This window comes from Aythya ferina, assembly GCF_964211825.1.
Source record: "Aythya ferina genome assembly, chromosome: 12".
Classification (NCBI taxonomy): Eukaryota; Metazoa; Chordata; class Aves; order Anseriformes; family Anatidae; genus Aythya; species Aythya ferina.
In genome coordinates, this window is record NC_140308.1 from 7,229,641 (window position 1) to 7,249,968 (window position 20,328).

At 34.6% G+C, this 20,328-nt stretch overlaps 1 long non-coding RNA gene across 1 annotated transcript in view; it reads left to right on the forward strand.

Moving 5' to 3' along the window:
• LOC311443652 overlaps positions 1 to 19,324 on the forward strand; it is a 40,489-nt gene extending 21,165 nt beyond the window's left edge. Inside the window, exons 3-4 of the long non-coding RNA XR_014697382.1 lie at positions 4,192 to 4,343; positions 18,820 to 19,324. This is a non-coding gene — a long non-coding RNA (uncharacterized lncRNA). The remainder of the gene's footprint in view (positions 1 to 4,191; positions 4,344 to 18,819) is intronic.
• The last annotated feature ends 1,004 nt before the right edge of the window (positions 19,325 to 20,328 follow it).

Here is a 20,328-nt window from a genome sequence, read left to right on the forward strand (position 1 = left end):
AGCTGCTAAGTGTATTTGTTTGAGCTGGAGCGAAAAAATATACAAGATTTTCTTCCACCATGCAGCTATGCCTATATATATTGTGTTTATGAAGAAAGAAGGATGTCAGGTGAAGCTTCTTTCTCCCTCTCCTTCTATTTCCCTCTCTCTCCCCCCCCCCAGTATTCTATGCAGGCAATAGGTTTTGTTCATGTATCTGGGTAGCACAAGAGCAGAATACCTGAATCAGCTGATGGTGTTGATGCAAAACATTGCTCCTTTCTAACCCATCTGGAATAACAGAAAATCCAAAAAATATCTCGAGTCCTTTCTGGAGCTCCTCCCAGGGAAATAATACTTTGCTCAAGGCTATGAGTGAATTCTCATATCCTTAACGATTTCTAATTATTTAGCAGATGGGATTTGTAGATTTGGACTACTTTGATAAAAGTGCCCTAAAATAAATAGAACTCCCATATTTTAGCTGAAGAAAATGAGCAAATTAATGTATTGCTGAGTGACTATCATTTGCTGTATATTGCAAAATACAGATGGAAACAGCACAATCTTCATTGTTGTTAATTGCTGTTGTTAATACTTTTTAGTAAGTACATGAATTTCAGTGTAAATAGCGCTTTCTTTTGCTGCTAGCTTCACAGAAGATTTGCATACAGCCATTAATTCCTTACTCATAAAATATATATATATATTAAAAACAATGGAAGATAATATGATGATAATACATCAGAGGCTTTTGCTAACTATAGAGGAGACTACAAAGCAGAGATGGCAAATATCCTTCTGCCTAGTCATCTGTGTTTCCATACTCTCACTTCCACTTCAGCGTCGACTTTCAACAAAATACATTGTCTTCAGAGCAATTACTCAAGGTACAGGAATAATCAGATGGGTCTTTTATGGCACTCAGCAGGCTTGGAACCCTATATTTTTGTAGTACCTTTTCTGTATATCTTCTCTGCATCAAAAATGTGCGTCTTAGCTGGCATTGAGGTAGACAGAATGGCACCAAATGGTGAAATGCAAATTTCTTTTTGTCCTTTTTCTGATTTCTTGTTAGTAAAGCTGTAAATGGAAGTGAAGCTATATAGTGGATTCAAATCACAGAGTCATTACAATAATTCAGCTAATGGGATGATTATTTAAGTATTCTTGTTTAATCTGACTGACCTGGTCAGTGCTTTTATAGTACTATGTATAGACAGTCTACTCTTGTAGAATTAGGGTCAAGGAACAGTATGCTTTTGTTGCTTTAAAAACAGCTTGAGCATAAGGTATAGCTATGTTTATTGTACTATTTGTGATTTTCACTGAAACAGATTTCCAAAGTTCTGTCAGCACTGTTGTATTTAATATGTATAGCACTTTATTCCATTTAAATATGGGATATCTGAGCTCAGAGGAGACAAAATCAGATAAGCTGATCCATGAATGGTTCAGAAAATCAAAACTGAGAGGTGAATAGTATCACCATTTAAAGATTTTAAGCAAACTAGCTGTGAACATCAAGATTTTGGGAGGCAGAAAGATGGATGAAGAGACATATGGTCAGACTAATATTTGAGAGATTGCTTACAAACATTGTACCTAAACACATTTAAGCATATGCTTCCCTCTTGGGAAGTTACACTTCCTTCCTGGTTCTCTTATTTCTGCTAGGAATGGGGGAAACTGCTTCAGCCTGAGGCTGTTTGGTATGATTACATTTATTCAAGGTTTTCCATCTTGCTTTGGTGATTAGTAGGACCGTTTGTTTTATCAGTATAGCACACCTTGCCTCAGGTTCTTTAACTTTCAAATTTATATTTCTTTCAGAATATGTATCTGTTAAAGTGAAAACACCTTTGTCCTAAGCTGTTATGGTTTCTTCTTAGTTTGACAAAGCCCAGCATAACAGATCCTATTCTTAATAAAATGCCATCCCTATTGACTTCTGTGGCAACACACTTTTGTCAGAAAATAAAAAAAAAGACTATTGTGGGCAGAAAGGCCATTGTCAAAATGACAGACTTTGTTTTCTGAATTAAATATGTAAATATGGAGAGTGAATTGAAATAAATACAAAGGTCTAAATATATCAAAATGCAAATTTAAGACAAATGTCTTCTATTTAATGGACTGCTCTTCAGCTAGAGGTGCAGACAGCTTTTAATAGATAATATATTCATTTCTGGTAAATATTTTTCCATATTCTGTAACTAAAGAATATGTTTTTAAAGGAAAACTAAACAGACATGAGTGGAATGAAAAATCTTTTTACTGAGAAATGGCCAACTTAGTATGCAAGCAACAACACTATCTCACATTCATTTGAATGCTTGCCATCTGGAACAGATGCATTAGTTGTGGCTTTAGTAATGACATGGTGGAGGAGAAGACCTTCCTCACTTCAAGATTTCAGTATTACTTAATGGGGTTCCTCATGTGAGTAAAGTAATCATATATTCAGCCCAGTGTTTTATTCAGCTGTCATCTTTATACTATAACCTAGCCATCTTGCTATACAGTCTTGCTTGAATACATGCAACATTGCAGCATACATTTTGTGAAATATGCTATTCCAAATAAAGTCATATTGTGTATTTGACTTTGTTCTGTATTGATATTGAATGCATGTCTAAAATGGTGATCTTCTATGTACAGTATGTGTCTGAGGAGATTATATCTTATTTTGCACACCAGGATATCTTTAGAATTGTTTATTATTCATGTTATATTTTAAACTGATGCTGGTCTATGCAGATTTTAAATGTGTTTGTCATATACCATTAGTCACTGTGTGAAATCTCTCAGTAATAGTTAGTTCTTGAATTTTCTGCAGCTAAAGAGAATTTAACACTGATTGATGGTAGATCACTTAGCTGGTTGGCAGACTTTCCAATTTACGGCAGGAAAATTGCTCTTTTCTTTATGCTCATTCCTTCTTCTGCAGGGGGACAGTAAGATATATGTACCAGGGTGCACATAACAGCAAAAATCTGATTGGCAATACTGCAGGTCTTTTTTACAATTATGATTTTATCATTTTCAAAAACTGTACTGAATGTCAAGTATTTCAGATGCAACTTTTAAAAAACCTCTCTATTTATCAAATGTTGGTGATATATCTGTATCATATTTCACATGGAAAAAAAATGACCTAACATATTTTTGCATGAGGAAATAAGTAAGCTGTCAGCAATTCATCCTTATCTCCTAATAGTCCCAAATTCTCAGTCCTCTAAAGGCTGATTATCTGTAGAGTGAAGATTAGCAAAAGAAACAAAGATATTGATTTTTTGTGTACTGTCTGAAAATATTTCTCATTAACCACTGATTCAATACCCTCCCCCACAAATATATATATTAGTTATTATTCAATGATAGAAAGATATGGGATGAACCACTTGCCTTTTACACTTGGTAGTGAGATTTTCAAAGACTGTGGTTTAATATTTCACACAGAATGCATATGAAGAAGTGCAATATGTATTTTTTAGTTTCCAAATTCTTCAAAGGTAAAAAAAAAATATCAAAATTGTCATGTTTTAGTGCACTGAAATGCCAACTATAAATTTCTAGTAAATTTAGCTATAGTTTTATATACAAAAAGACTTCTTTATTAAAAGGTATGTTTCTTATTTTAAACTGCCTGCAAAGTCTTGAAAGAAGAATCCAATCCATACCACTTCATAAGGTTTACAAGCATAAGAGGTTCACTAAAGCGCTGACTTTGCATACGCTTCAGGAACACACAGATGTACTTCCTAAAAACATACACATAAGGGGAAAAATAATTGCTAAATTATTATTTCAAAAAAGAAATATAAAATACTGCTGTCGCATTGCAGTTTTAGAGCCAGAGAGCACAGCATAACAAACACCTCCAAAACATAGATAGTAAACATGGTAATGAAAACAAATGTGTTAAAGTGTGCACCAGGGCCCAATTATGCACTTGCTCAAAGACTTCAGTGGGAGTTCTGCATGTAGTGCAGCTGCAGAACTGTTCCCTCAAGGAATGAAGCAACAACTAAGAAAGCTGTTACAGCTACGGTCCCAACAAACCTATTGTTTGGGGACTTGATTTTCATCAGCTCCTCCCACATCCTACACTAATGGCAGACCAGTGCTGTTACAGCTTGAAATTTATGCAAGATCAACTGTGTAATGAAAACTATACCAGTTAATAATTATTATCTGTTATTACTATAGATGCTGTGTGGAGTTCATAGAATTGCAAATCTAACAGAAGAAATACTTGGCATCCTCTTTCAAAAATAAAGAAAATCAGTCTATTTGTAATACTGAAATGAAGAGATCGGGAAACTGTTCAATGGACAACAGCATTAGAGAGAGAGAGAAAGGTAGTATCCTGATAGAATTTTTCTATATTGTCTCAGCCTGCCTTTGCCTATTTCTTATATTTGTGCCTGTCACCCTATTATCTTTTCCATAACTACTCTTTTAAACATTCATTGGACAAATGCCTATTTCTTCCTTCGCATTAAGTTTATAAGTTTTATAAAGTACTATTATGGCATTGCATCTTTTAACATATAATTATCTTGATCTATAAAAGCACATAAGATAGATCTTCCACACTTCCTACCAAGATTTAGGAACTGTCACCTTGCAGTGGAACAGGTTAGTAGTAACAACCAGTGTTTGGCCACATCAGGTACAATGGATCTAATCACAGTGCTGACAGATAGCGGTCACTCACAGCTTCTCAGATCTCTAAAAGCGAACCTATGGCAGTAAGTGACAGTAAACTTCACATTTTGACAGATTTTTCTCTGTAATTTGAGTTAGTTATACAAGTCAGCAAAATCATTTCATCATTCACATGAAATGAAAACACATGTCGTCATGTGGTTGACTTACTGAGCTTTCATTAGTTTTAAACTTGTTAGTCTTGACTAGTTCTAGTTCTTCTCATTCACAGCCTTTGTCCTAGTCCTGAAAGCTATCTTTAAAGAAAGAGATACCTGCTTTAGGGAATACTTATCTAACTCTGAGGATAAAAAAGTTAAGAAAGCCTAAAATGGAAAGTGTGAGAGTCAGAGATGAAACTTTTTTTTTTTTTTTTTTTCTTTAAAAACAAGGAGCAGCCTATTATGAAATGAGCTGTCAGAACAATTTGTATTTATCTGTTGCAGAGATTTTAGATCCAACTGCAACCAGCACACAGATAAGGAAAAACAAATAAATCATAAGGGGGCTTTATTAATACCAGCTTAAGATTCTCTACAACTTTTTCTTTGACAGCAATCAGATACATTGGTTTCATACTCAGACAAATAAAGTATCAAAATTTGAATACTTATCCAAACAATAATCTAAACCATTTGATGCTAGTGTTGCTCTTCTTAAATTTGAGAGCCTCAAAATCAAAATACACAGGTTTTCTCCATAAATGAATTTTAGAAAAATGAATTTCTCATTTCTTTTATTTTTTTCCCACAAAATTAGAAAAAATATTTTATTTTTAATGACTTCCCTGTCAAAGTCTATTAGCCATAATGAGTACCTCTGTTTTCACATCTGCAAACATGAAAACTTCAGTACTTGTTGAGCTTCTGATGGGTCTCTGAAGCAAAAGTGGCACTCCATAGAGAAATTATACTATATTAGAATAAACATAATGAAGTCATTCTTCAAAAGTGTATTAAGTTGCACAAGGCTGAGTTTGCAATATCTTAAAATGAGAAGAAAGATCTATTCCAATATGAATGAGAGACTATATGCAAGAAAGGGAGAAGTCTAGCTACAAGCACAGGTGCTTTAAAGCACAAATCCATGCCATTAAGCTCTGGCACAGCTGTTTCATAATAAATTAAAAAGAGAAACAAGAGAAACACCCATTAAAGTCTCATGTGATACAACCTATGAAGAAAAAAAAGTCATTTGTTTGTAAACTACTATCACATTAACAATAGAGGCCAATTGAGAAAACCTCCAGATCTGACAGGATGATTTTAAACTAAGAGTGCAGAATTGTTTATTAAGACTTTGAGTGACAGTCTAATATATTAAATCAGTTCAGAAGATTGTAAAATGCATTAGCATTAGCAATTTAATACCTCCAACAAATTTAACTGTCACTCATGAGCATATCTGTCCTTGTTAAAGGAAAAAAACCTCAAGCGCCATCTTTGTCTTGATGGACAATAAAGTTAGAAGAGGTAAAAGCCTTTCTCTGTACATTGTTGATGAGAGAACTGTGTTACATTTATCATAATTAACTTTCACAGTTGGCAGCATTTTTTGGCAAATGTGTTATTTGTTCAAGCTTGTGAAAGAAGTTTTAAGAACTAATCATTGGAGCCAAGCCTTAGCTTGCAGTCGTTTCAGGGCTGGATTTTAATCAATTTAGAAACGTAATTACATGCCAAATGTGTACACAGTTACTTTGATTACACACAGAAACTGGGCAGTTTCATAGTCAACTAACTGCTTGTAGGCAGTTAGATGCAAAGTGCCTCATCTGAATGAGCAGTTGCTAATAATCTTGTGCTACAACATGTGTGGAACAATATAGCACACTTCTTTAAAAATATGGATCTTTAAGAGAAATTTCTAAATTTAAGTATCATTCAGGTGGATACATTTCCTATGCTTCTTTGTTTTGTTTTGTTTTGTTTTGTTTCAATTGTCACTATTAATAGAGCCAATAATAACTTTTTAAAAACTCAGTTGAAAAAACAAATGGAAAATGAGGTCTTTTGAATATATTGTGTAATTACTTTGTGTGCAGTAATAAAAAGGATTTCAAATATAATGTCCATCAGACTACAATATAAGGGTTTCAATACAAAGAGCAGAGTAAAGCTGTTTTGATTTTTGAAGAAACAGAATTCACCAAATGCCAGGCGATTGACATGAATAGCTGAATGAATAAAATGCAGTGTTTAGCTCACTGTAATTAACATGCCAGTGTTATTCAGGAGAGCTCAGATAACTACTGCATGTTTATGAAAATCTTCATGAATCCTAATATTTGTATGACATCCAGTGTAATTAATTTGACAATTAGTGTCAATTATTTGATGGTCTCGCATTTGAAAACTTTCAGATCTCCATTCAGGGAGCAGCTGCAGTAGCCTAGTTCCTTTGGTGACCAGTGATGGAATACATGAGCAGCAATGAACTGATGAAATGAATAGTTTGCTTAATAATAATCAGGATTGACAGGTTAATATTGAAGTAACTACCTAAAAAGAAGTCACATTTGTAACTATAATTTGAAACAAATACTTTAATTGCCTCCTAGAATAGATGTTAACAACATTGCAGATAAACAGAGATAGAAGAAACATGCATAATATCAATTTACTCAGGATTGTACCTGCAGTGCTTTTTCTAGTGATATATCCACCCTACACATGCTGACTGAAAAATTTTGTCTTTGAACATTTTATAGGTAAAACATAGTTAAATAGGAGGTGACAAACTGACTGGCAAGAGCAGACGCTTAGGACAACAAACAGTTCTTATTCTTCTTTGGGCAATTGTCAGTGTCATGAAACTGAACAAAGGTAAATGCCAGGTGCTGCACCTGGGACAGAGCAGTGCCAGACACAGGTACAGGGTGGGAGACAAGTGGCTGGAGAGCAGCTCAGCAGAAAGGGATCTGGGGGTGCTGGTGACAGCAGCTCAACATGAGCCAGCAGCATGCCCTGGCAGCCAAGAGGGCAAACTGCATTTTGGGATGCATTAAACACAGCATACCTAGCTAGTCTGAAGAAGTGATTGTCCCATCATATTTAGCATTAGTGCGGCCTCACCTTGAATATTGTGTGCAGTTCTGGGTTCCACAATACGAAAAGGATGTTAAGGTCTGAATGCGTCCAGAGGAGGACAACAAAGCTGGTAAAAGGGCTGGGAGGCATGTCCTATGGGGGGTGGCTGAGGACATGTGGGTTTTCTAGTCTGGAGGAGAGGAGGCTGAGAGGCGGCCTCACTGCTCTCTGCAACTCCCTGAGGAGGGGAAGTGCAGAGGGGGGTTCTGCTCTCCGTCAGCCTCTGCTCCCTGGTCACCGAGGGCAGGATGTGCAGGTGCTAATGTCACTAACTTAATGCAGCTTCCAGCTGAAAAAGCCCAAACCTCTTGCAGAACAGTTCATATCTCAGTTGCTTTCTCCCATCGTCTGACAAGTTGTAAATAACTGGCTCATGCTGGAACAAGATGGAGAGCAACTCCGTTGAGAGGCTCACATGGCTGAAGGCTATCCTCCCTTCTTTGCACTACAGTTGCTTTGTAAGGGTCCTTTCCAACAGATCCGGACTCCCATTTTGGTGTATTTCTTTCTTTGCTTACAAACCCCTTTTTCTGAGTGCACACAAGAAGTTTGAGACTGAATAGTAAAGTGAACTGGGGAACTGTACTCGTAATATATAATATTATGAAATATATAGTAATCATAATAATTATTATTATTAACCTTGTCACCTTCATGATCTACGTCTCTATTTGGTCCCAAAACAATTGTCCTAACTCACTTGAGGGAGAGGAAAGGGGAGGCCAGGGACAGCCAGTCATCAATATCCTTTGAGGAAAATGCTCATCAGTCCTCAGCATGAAAAGGATATTATAGTAACTGTTGTTAATATCAAACAGATTAAATTTAGAGTCTTCTCCAGTGATTTGTTATTCAACTTCCCTGTCAATTTACACCTTGATTACTGGTATATTCCTCTTCACTACTGAAAGTGGATTACTCTGATGCTCTGGTGAAAAGAAAAAAAAAAAAAAAGAAATGTCATGTCCTTTGCTCATTCCAGTGCCTTTCTGAAAGAACTGCTGTCTCCAAACATTCCATCTCTCATACCACAATCAATTCTCCATACTTTTTTTTCTTTCAGTTTGCATCTAGCACAACAAAAGGGAAAACTGTAAATCATGGTTTATTGGGGAAACAAAATAACAGAAAATAAGAAGTTTCATATAATGGAATTTAACCCTTTAATCAGTTCTGCTCTCTGCTCTGCTTTTCTCTCTTTCCTATCTGAGAATATATAATCCCTTCCAAATTTACCAAGGACTGTATGTAATGTCTTCAAACTCTGAAAAAGAGTGAGCTACAAAAGAGGTATGACAAAGTAGGATTAGGAAATCCTAGCTCTAACCTCTTTTTTTTTTTTTAAAAAAAACTATCAGATGTACAAATTAGGTCCCTCCTTTCAATTTTAATTACAGATCCTCCTTTGAAATTATGTGTTGTTTTTTTTTTTTTTTTTTTTTTTTTCCCCTTAAAGTATGTAAGTATAAATAGTTTTGCGCTTTATGGTAAAACCAGCATGCATTTAAAAGATGTGTACTTCTTACATGATTTTTTTTTTTATTAAAACTGTTCCATTACGAGTCAGTTTAGAGCAATGATGACTTTTTATAACTTGATCTTAAAGCTGAGCAAAATCTTCTGCAAAATGTAGATTTACAGACCTGAATAATTCATTTAATCTGTGAAACATGATTGAAACCATGTTTAGAAAGAGCTGCCTTGGGCCTCCAAGGCCAAAGGGAAAGTATTACATTTGAATCAGTTTTGATTTTAAAACATAAAGTGTCAGCGTGAGTGCAGAGATAACAGCAAAACCTCACGGGGAGGGGGTCGTGGGGGGAGGTTCAGGATAAAGGTAGTAAGATTGCGAGGTGCTTTGATATTACAGTAATAAGGGTCAAATAAATGCCTAAGGTAGGTAGGTACATTCAGAGCTGAATATCCTTTTAATTTACTTTAATTGTATTTTTATGCAGCATTTGTGGACAGGTGGTAAAATTTCAGGTGGTTATTTGGGTAGCTGTATTCCAATCACACGAGCTGAAATTCAGTTTGGGCACTGCTCTTGCTCTCTGTCCAATGATCTCAGGACCCCCAAGCACAATGCCTCTAACAACCATTCTACATCTTTGCTATCATCAATGAATTAAAAAAATGAATAAAAATAATCTCCTTCCTCCAAAATCCAAACAAAACTTACTATCAGAGGGCTTTTCCAAGAATATATATATATGTAAAAGTACAATATATAAAATTAATTGTGAACTATGTTCTTTTCCTCTTTCCTGCTAGCTCCTTTTCCCCTACTTCAGTTTTAATTTCAGACCAGGTCATGTATAAATAGCTGAGCTTCCCTACACTGCTCCAGTCCATAAGATTCAATCATTCTCTAATTAACAAGTTGGTGGTTGGTAACAGAAAAATATTGAAGTTTATAGAAGTGCTGAGCCTATTCCTCTTACAACACATCACATTCAATTTGCTTATTCCGGAAGGTAGGAGAAATTGAATGTGCAATGTAATTTGGTCAGGCTTTGGAAAGTGAATATTTAAGTAGTACTCAACTGCTGGTTTTTTTTTTTTTTTTTTTTTTTTTTGTTTGTTTGTTTGTTTGTTTTCTTCAAGACAAGTCAAAATACTAAAGCAACACAGGAATACATTGTTTGTGTTCTGCAACCAAGCCTTAAAAATATGAAATAATAAGTATTTATTAGTACAAAATAAAATGTGTTGAATATGTGAGGCAAAATACATGTATATTTTTCAGGCTTGCTGATCATTTTAAACCTAATGTTAATCTAAGGAAAATTGGTGTGCTACAAAGGCTTTTCCTGTTGAGAGGTGATGATTTTTTTCTTCATTTTACTAAGGAAGACAACCAGAGGAAATGTAGTTCCAAATGATATCTTCCCAAATGGGTTTGTATTCTCTTTGAGTCTGTTTGTTCCATTTATATGTATCAGGTGCCTTAAAGAAGTGGAAATGGTATGATTATAACTAAATTCCTCATTACCCACACACAGAGTGCATTCAGCGTTTTGTTAAATGAGTGCTGAATGCTTGTGCACCCTGCACATTCAAGAATAGTCAATAAGGTCTGGGAGACACTCAAAAATGAGCAAAAGAAAGCTTCAAATTATCAATAATGCACAATAGATTGAGCCACTGAAAACTAGTTTTATGGCTATTCCATCAATGTATGAAACCCCCAGGAATAATGTAGATTTGGTTATCTTAAATAAGAGCTGTGTTTAGAATCATCAAATATCACCATACTAGAAAGCTACCAAATGTATTTGAAATATGGAATTTAGGTTTATATGATGGAATTCAGCAACTCACAGTTTGTTATTTCTCTCTACTGGACGCAGCACTATAGTCTCAGGGGGAAAAAATAACGTTGTTCAATGATACCCTAAAGATGTGAGGTGCAGTCATTTATTTTGTCTTGCTGTGTGTTCTCACTTTAAGCAGTGGAAAAGGCACCCTGTGCATAGGATGTGCAACTACGGAATATTTTAGCAATCTGAATAAATAATAGAAAATAAATAGTGCCATCACTTTTCCACCTGTGAGGCAGCATGCCAGTACCTGATATTCAACAGTGAAATATTTTCTTTGTATCAGTTTGATACAGAGTCAAATCTCTTTGCTAGTGAAACATTTCTGTAGATGTTTTTGTTTAGCTGAAAAGAGATTTTGTTTTTGAAATAATTTCAAGGAAAGAATTTCAGGCTCAGAAAACCAATCCACTCTAATACACACTGTGGCAATACACAATCCATTCTAATACACACTTCTGCTAACAACAGATCCATGCACAGAATCCTTCGTGTTAACGAAGACCCCTTACAAATGCAGCTGGGCTCTTCAGCAGCTCTTTCCAACACCTATATTTTGAACTGTTAGCTTCTGCTGAAGAAACTGATGAATTTTTTTTTGAGACTGCATATTCCCTCCCATGTGCAAAGTCCATAGTGCAACAGCTTTGTTCCCCAAATCAGCGTGATTTTTAACTAGTATTACTGTAGTGTTGTTCCTGACATGTGTGGCTGCACAAAATAGTTCCAATTACATTCTGACAGCAGTAACTAGCACTATTTTAGTCATACTGGCATACTGACATCTTTTTTTTTTTTTTTATGTTCCTAGAAGATGACTTCCAAGCAACCACAGACATTAAAATACAGCGACAAAACAGATATTATAGATCTAATTCAGTGGTTTGAAATATATCAGCCAATATAATTCCCACATCCCTTTCCAGTCCATTAAATACTCTATTTTTTAATTGAAGTTATAATATTTATTTGCTCATCCTCACCTGTTTTGGTATGCTACATTTCTTCAGTAATTTCTCTAGTGATTTGTGCTTGGATTAGTTTATTCCTTCCATTATCTCTGATTTAATTGTCCCCTATCATATAGAAAACACTGTGTGCCAATTTCAAGTTGATGTTACATAATTTAGATTCCACTTTGCTTTCAAAGTTTCACAGTCATTGAGTTTCTTATTGTTCTGTAGAAAATAATAATAACCATACTATCTTATCAAAGAAGGTGCCATCAATGGGACCACAGAATTCAAAGATCAGACTTTCATTTCAGAAGGTTAGAATTTACTTTGGTCAAAAATGAATTTACTCCTTTTCAGTGAAATATGTATTACCAGCATAGTAAAGCAATCATTCAATATGTTGTAAAATATATCACTTAATGCCTGAAATAGTTAGTTGAAACATGCATCCAACCTTAACATGACAGGGCTTTGGTTGTACATCTCTGCTTAATAACAGTCACTGAAGGGAGGAGGTTTGTGTTTATATATTTTCATTTCAGTGATTCTAATTTTTGCACGGATCATGTGAGCTGACCTCAACTCATAAGATTTAGGTTTATGCTTTAAATTTGTTTGTTGCAACAGTACTTCAAGTAAGCAGGGCATCTATGTACTGACAGAATGCCCCAGAAATGCTACAATTTGACAGTTTTTTAATAAGCCTGTGGTGTACAGAAGTCACTTTATACTCCACCACTAAAAGCAGTGTGTGAATTATCCAGGACAAGATACCTCACCTCCTGAGATGAAGAGAAAAAGTTAAGGCTATTGTGTTGTCTCAAACCAGTCATGCCCCTAAAGGAATATCAATGAGAAGAAAATGCATCTGCAATCTGAACACACCTGGTTGCAATTTTAGGCCCATGGTCCTCCTAGAAACTGAAAAAAGGGTAGAGAGCCCCGTCAGTATTATTTATAACCATCCATACAACTGTATAACCATTTCATAACCAAGAGTAGGGTGAGGGAAGCACTTCTGAATGAGTGTTCAGAGGTTAAGTTTTTATAAAAAATGATGCTCTTAGAAAGGTCATCTTTGTTTTATGACAGTCCTAAAAATCAAACTAGAATTCACTTTCTGTTCCAAGTAAAATATAACAAAATTATTTTCAGTACTTGGGAAACAAACAGAAATGTCTTCTTCCCCTCAATGCATTTATCAACAGTCTCTGAAAATATGCCCTGTGGGCTGAATAGATCAAATACAGTTGCATTCTGCAATCTCAGTAATTCACAAGAACTTGAAGTGCTAATAAAATTCTGCCTTTTGAAATTTATTGCAGAATTTAAATCTGCTGGATGTTGTTCAAATCAAGGGCATTTATACAGATTTCAGTAAAGCCTGGGATGAGAATGTAAGACACATTAGGGGATGATGTTACAATGAATAGACTTACAAAGAGAAAATGATTAATTTAAAAGCAACCAGAAAAAGACACGTCATATGTAGATGTCTGTATATATATATATATATATATACATACACATCTGCAGTGTAAAGTTAGTTTCCTGTATTTTGACATCCTTTCTAACACAGCACTGAATAAATCCCCATATTTCAATAATATGTGTAAATCCAGTAACATTGTAATTCCAAATTGACAGATCAGTAGGAGGCTAACATAAAATAATAATAGTAGAACAGAAAAGTGAAACGTTCCAGAATTGCACCAAATCCACATTGTAGGCATCACCTTAAGGTAAAGTCTCTGGGCTGGATTCATCAAAGAGATAGCAAACAGAGTTTCTTGCAGTTTTGAATTTCAATGAAATAACTGTATCCTTATTTGTCATGTGGGTAGGCAGATAAATGTTGAATATTTCCAGCAGTAATTAACATAGGCCAGATAACCTCATTAAAAAGCATGAGAAGCTTGGAGGAGTGAACCTTAGTACTGATCCTTTTGCAGACTCCTTTCTAATCCATCTCTCAGAAGTCAAGATTGGACCCTTGAGCTCAGCCATGAAATGAAGAAATCCTGCAGATGAATCCATGTCACTCTGTTGCTGCTTGTACCAGAACAGGCTCCCACTTGTTCGGTCAGGATGACTCCAGTGTAACTCATCTTGATTACTGATAGAGAGTCACCAAGGTGAGAAGTCATCTGGAACAGGCAATATAGCCTGGAGTCATGGTATCTGCTTTCAGAGATTTCCATCACTTTCATGTGCTCCAAAGTGCATCATTTCTCCACTGCAATTCTACTTAAGGAATACAAACAAACCCCAGTAAAGTATCCTAATAATGAACAAAGATAAATATCAGGATTTTTCAGGACAGGTTCTAAAGTTTCTTCTTACAGAGAATGATCTGCTGGTACTGCAATTGCCATGGCTTTAGGCCAGCACAAGGAAAGCAGCATCCCAGACAAAAAACACATGGGACCTTACAGATCAAATCCCAACCCATCAAAATTCTTCTTAAAATCTCCCGATGACTGGGATTCTTCAAGTTTTTATAGCAAATATTAATTTACGTAGTGCTTAAAATTTTATATGAGGAAAACCAGGCCAAAACAGAGATAAAAACAGTTATACTGTTGATAACCATTCATAAATTTGTGTAGAGATGCGGTGCATTCTCTTCCAGTGAGTCTTGAGATCAACACTGGATGTTTCAGAAAACATTTTAATTCAAAAAGGGTTGAGACAGAAGGTCAGACTGACTTCCAAGTGGTTTCCTCACTTTTAAAAATTATGAATCCAAGAAAATATCTATGGAATCACTATAAAAGATCACCATCCTCTGGTAGGACATGCAATCACTTTGAAGTGACTTGTGTATACGTATGCATATGATGACTAAGGTAGGAAGCAAGGGAAAATTGGTTTTGATAAATTAGACCACAAGAAAAGGGAAAAGTGTCAAATTAGCATAGTATAAATATGCCAGTGGAGGTTATGGACCAGATTTTCAGGGAAGACCAGAATTTAGCCTCTTAGACTGCTATCAAAATATTCCCCAAAGCACCGAGTATTTGGAAACACAATGTTACTGCGTATTTAGTGAAAAGCATTAACAAGAAGACCTTTGAAAGTCAGAGAGAAAAGAAGGAATTTTTGACAAGTTCTATAGTGTATATATTTTCAGTTAACGATTTAACTGAATCTGCATTAATAAGTGTTGCATTGTAATAATACAACAGTATTTTTTTTTATTTTTTTTTTTTTTCTTAGCACAGAAACAGTTGTAAGTGTTTGTTCTTGCTTTGCAAGGCAGTGCTTCCATGGAATAGATTTTGTGTGGCACTGTCGAGTGATTTATGTGTGTAAGCAAAGTCAGGAGAAAGTCATAGATTTTAGTATTCTCTAGTACTTTCTTTAACTTGAGCAGTACTTTCTGTCCTGTTTCTTTGATGTACTGGATGCTTGATATCACTAGCAATATAAATCCTTGCTTCAATCTTATTTACATAGACAGAAGTTATGTAGTGACAAGGTCCCTTCAAGGCTTGAATGGTTTGTTAATAACATGTACTAAATAGCATCTGGTATCAATCTTGTCCTACAGACATGCCTGTAGTGATTTAAAGCTTTCATTCTTTGAATTCAAAATCTAATTTTTAATACACTTTCTGTCAGCTGTCTTCACAGCTTTTAAATGAGATTCTGTCATCTTGACATATTCACAGATACATTGAAATTTAACAAGAAAAAATAAAATAAGAATTTCTCATCTCTAAATAAAATGCCTATGCATGCTCATATGTATTTTTGATTGTTACTGCTTTTCATTTTTTTTTACCAATATAGAGATCAATAACATTATTTTTTACTGAATGGTTAAATAAAAAAAGTAACTTCTATGATTTGGAAATGAGAGCTTGTTTGTTTTCCAAGCTGCCATTATTAGTTAAACAAAAAAACTACCATAGGCCTTCATTTTTAGATGAACTTATTTGTGTAGAACTCAATTAGCAATTGTACCTGCAAAGCCACAGAGCAAATTGGTCCATGAATGTTACACTTCCTTTTTTTCATCTGCAAAATTCATGTTTAAATGAAGAAACAGGGTAATAATATAATACCTAGCATTGTAGGATGCTTATGGGAAATTGTGTTTCAAACTAATAGCTTTCTCCTTATTGGCACTTCTATATGAAGTGCCAATCTATGTAATTGAAGACCACTAGCTATTATTAGCGATGAAGGTTGGGAAACTCCTGAGATGGAGCATATTGGTATTACTGAGTCCATTAGCAACTTGGACCTGAGCAACACAGGTGGGTGTTGAAAAGAATGCCCATAGACATAAATAAACCACTGTGAACATCTTTGGCAATGGTGGTGATGAACAGTTTTCCCATCACTAAACCATGCACATATTTCTTAAAATCAACTGGAACTTTGATTACATTTAAGGCCTGTTACAAGGGAGAATGAACGCATTTACTTCAGGCCTAAATTCTTTCTTTCATAGCTTTAAATTTATACAAAAAAAGTCTTCTATTAAACAGTTCCGATCCATGAGAAGGCAGGTATGAAGAATTTGTGTCTTCTTATGGAAATGATGCAGTGTAAGTATCAAATGTAATTTAGAGATTAGCGGCTCAGTAAGGAAGGATGTATTGAGTATTTCTCATTTCTTATCAACTCAATATCAATTGTTATCTCTTCAATATCAATTGCAATCTCTTTTCCTGCATGTTTTATGTATAATTATTATTCATCGTGTTTATGAACTATGATTTATGAATTATTCAAGAATTAATGAATAATTTAATTTTTGAAATTTAACATCCAAAATGTGTTGTGTTGTTTATTTGCAACTAGTCCTCTGGATCTGAAACTGTTGTCTCCTGATTGTCACAATAATTTCTTGCTGTTATTGGCTTCATCATTTTTTGTTGTTCAACACAAATATTCCCCCAAAAAATGATATTTAAGGCTTTTTTTGGGAATACTGCATGGCTTAGCTGAAAAGGGTCAGATTTGTTCTGGATACACTTTAAAAATAAATTATGAAGAAGAGTATATGAACCTTGACTCAACAAAAAAATGGCAATAATTTTCCACTTGATATTCTTTTTCATGCTTACTTAAACTCATGATGTGCCAGTGAAAAAGGAAAAACAATAAACTTTTTACTGTTTTATATCTGATGAAAAAAAAAAAAAGAATGTTCAGATTTGATGAAATATTCAGATTTCATTTAAATATGGGTGAAATATTTAAGTCCTGCAGTGTATATTTAAGATTCACTCACTTTGCATATTAGAGCCATTTCCCTGGTTTATTTTACCTAGACAGAACTTAGCGATGAAGATTAATTTACCCAAATAGTTAAATGTGTTTCAGGTAATGCTCATGACAAGCCAAGCATCATTAAGATCTCCAGAGTCTTATCATTAACTACTCTTCTCATGGTGCTCAATTTACCATTATGAACTGGCAAAATTCAGTTAACTTTAATAAAACAAATACATTTGTCCAATTTTGGATCAATAGCTCTTGTGTTTGTTTCGTTTTTTAACTCAATTGGCATTAATACTTAATCATATTTAGTCAGGAAGTGGTCCTAGACTCTCATTTGTCTTTAGCAAAGGAACATTCATTATTGGGTAGAAAGTCCATTAGATTTTCTTTCAACAGTACATTCCTATGGGAAGGCATGTAGCAAGTAACATTATTTCAGCAGTTTTACCATTGAATACCCTTAGTTTTAATTGCCAAAATACACCATTTACAGAACTTAAATTTATCATGCTTACAAATGAGAAACAGTATTTCTAAATTCTAGACATTTACATTTATAAATTTCACATTCCAATTGTCTCTTGTGCAATAAGTAAATTTGTTAACTTGGACAGCTTTGGTTAATTTTCACTTGCTTTTCGATAAGACAGCACAAACTTTTTACAGAGAATTTTAGTAGTAGCAATTATCACTATTTTTGATTACTATGAACTTGCATTAGCCTTTTTTCAGTATAAAAATGAAATGAAAGCCCTAAGGGATGCACATCTAATATTCAAGATTTTATCACTCTAAAGACTTGCTGCAAATTGTGTAAAAGCAGAGTCTGCACCTTCACAAGGCACAGAGTTTTAATCATTTTTATATTTCTTTTATGAAGATTTTCTGTGCATCTAAAATAACCTAAAAGTGTCTCTAAGATCAAAATGACTCACTTTTTGCTTTTCTTTCATAACTGTTTTTAATTTTTATTATCATTTTTAATACTATATTAACGGTGGTTTTACAGGGGGCAAAACTCTTAAGCTTCTTAAGCAGTAACTGTATTTGGCACAGGTAGACTTAGTCAAGCATCTTGTCCTACCTTCTATTTTATGTTTTGTTTTGTTTTTCCTTTGGTTGCGTATTACAAAAGTATCACAGGATAGGTATTTGTTAAACATAAAGGAAAACCTCAGTACTGATACTGTACTGCATAAAGGAATAATCTACAGAAGGGTGATGAGATGGTCTTTTCTAACTTCCATGCCACTCTGGCAGTATCTCTGTAGCATAATTCACAATGATATCTATTTTATTATCTAAGCAACGATATAGATATAGACAACAGGACTCACCCAATTTTTCTCTTCCTAGATATGAATTGTGTAAGTTTTTCGCACTCTTTTCCATAGGTTGAAATGAATCTAGACCAAAGAGAAATGTAATAAAGGTATTTATGTTCCAAACTGTAAATTAAATGAATCCCCACTCTGACTGGATATTGCCATGAAGATGTCTTCCTTCTTTATTTCCATTTAGATCGTTATCTCATCTGATGGATATCATTTTGCTGAAAAAAACCATCACCTCACCAAGCTTTTTTCTGCATCATGAGGATGAACCTTTGAAGACTGCAGAAAACTCAAATAGACTACACAGTGGACTGTTTTCACAGAGGTGCTGTGAAAGCTGTTTTCTTTCTCTAGGAAAGAAGGTCCCGCAGAATACTGCCTAGCACTACTTCAAATTTTTCATTTGTTAGAGTATTGGCAAAAGCAGAGGAATTGAAACTATACCTCTGTCACTCCTGACCAAGCCACTCATCTGTTCCTTCTTCTTTGAAATTAATTTAAAATTTTAGTTCTAGTTTTGCATATGATGAAAATCTACCAGGAAACTGCTAAAACAAGTCAACCCATTGGCACATGCTGCAAGACATTGTGTTGTTACTAGGTATTTGTTATAAGAAAAAAATCTGTATTAGTGTATTGCAAGAAATATTTCTAACTATAAACGGTGTTTTTGAAGATGTAGTATCATCTTCTTTTCATTGCCTTCTACGCTAATAGGAGAACAGCAGATGCTCAGGCAAGATTCAATTCACCTTAATTCGTTCAAGCTTAATTAGCAGCTGGGATGCATCTGGCAAATAAACATGCAGATAGTGACAGCCTGAGTTAAAGGAAAAAAAGTAAAAGGCTTTTGTTCATTAACCACATGTTCTTGGTTGTGAGTACTGTGTGCTCAAGGCAGAACAGAATCATGTTTAGACTACTTTTTTTTTTTTTTTTTTTTTTTTTTCTTTCTTTGTAAAAGACAGAAACCTTCATACTCATACTCTCATTCCCTGTATGCTGGTGCAGGTGGGTCATGCAAAAATGGGAGTAGTCCCACTATGACATGTTACTGTGCAGGTAAATGTTTGTACCATTACAGCTTAAATATATGGCCCAAGCTTGTATAAACAGAAGAGAGTAGTTTCTTCAAGAATTAGGTAGGCAAAATGGACCCCTTGAGATGTAATTAGGAATTATTTACAACCCTGAATAATGATCATGCAGTATCTTGCACAAAGCAAAATAAGCAAAGCCAATTCTGAAGAGATCTCTGCTGCCATTAAATATGTGACTAACTAGCAAAATGAGGGGCATAACTATAAGAAATGTGAGATGCCTTTGCAGTAGTTTTAGTTCCAATGCTCTTGCCTGTATAAAATTTGTATATGTGTATTAGCTGTTGCTGAGTAAGTGATGAAAGGAAAGTAGCAATTTTTATTGAAATTGGAGACATTTAAAACATAAGATTACTTTTGTTCACTATTAAAGTGTAAGATTTTGGACAATAATAAATAGACAAGTGGCAAGATTACATTGTGATAAAAGTAAATGTGAGTCAAATCTAAGAATTAGTTCCTAATGTAGCCCAGAATAAGGCTTTTGCAGGTGACACTGAGAGAGAACTTCATGCTAGCTGGGGCTTTAATTTACCAAAAGTATCTGAATTATATAAAGAGTTAAAAAACTTTGTTTTTTCTTACTTATATAAAAT